The sequence below is a fragment of the Sinocyclocheilus anshuiensis genome, unplaced genomic scaffold (assembly GCF_001515605.1).
Source record: "Sinocyclocheilus anshuiensis isolate Anshui unplaced genomic scaffold, SAMN03320099.WGS_v1.1 scaffold2148, whole genome shotgun sequence".
NCBI lineage: Eukaryota > Metazoa > Chordata > Actinopteri > Cypriniformes > Cyprinidae > Sinocyclocheilus > Sinocyclocheilus anshuiensis.
Window position 1 is genome coordinate 19522 of NW_015546208.1, and position 210 is coordinate 19731.

The following is a 210-nucleotide window of genomic DNA, read 5'->3' on the forward strand; positions in this document are numbered from 1 at the left end:
ACACAGACAGACACACACACACACACACACACACACTCACTCTCACACACACTCTAGATAAAGTGTTTAAAAAGTCATTTGAAGTATTTTTGAGTAATTTTCCTAAATATTTTAAATCGTTTGCTGCATGGTTAACAAAAGTCACCTTCTCCTTGTAATACCTATGTTATACCTTTGTCATTATACAAATTTATGTCCTCATTTGTCACA

The 210-nt window shown here is 33.3% G+C and overlaps 1 protein-coding gene across 1 annotated transcript in view; it reads left to right on the forward strand.

The window, feature by feature from the left end:
* Positions 1–210, forward strand: part of ccdc88ab (coiled-coil domain containing 88Ab) — a 40644-nt gene that overhangs the window by 6798 nt on the left and 33636 nt on the right. The gene's annotated exons all lie outside the window — the stretch shown is intronic.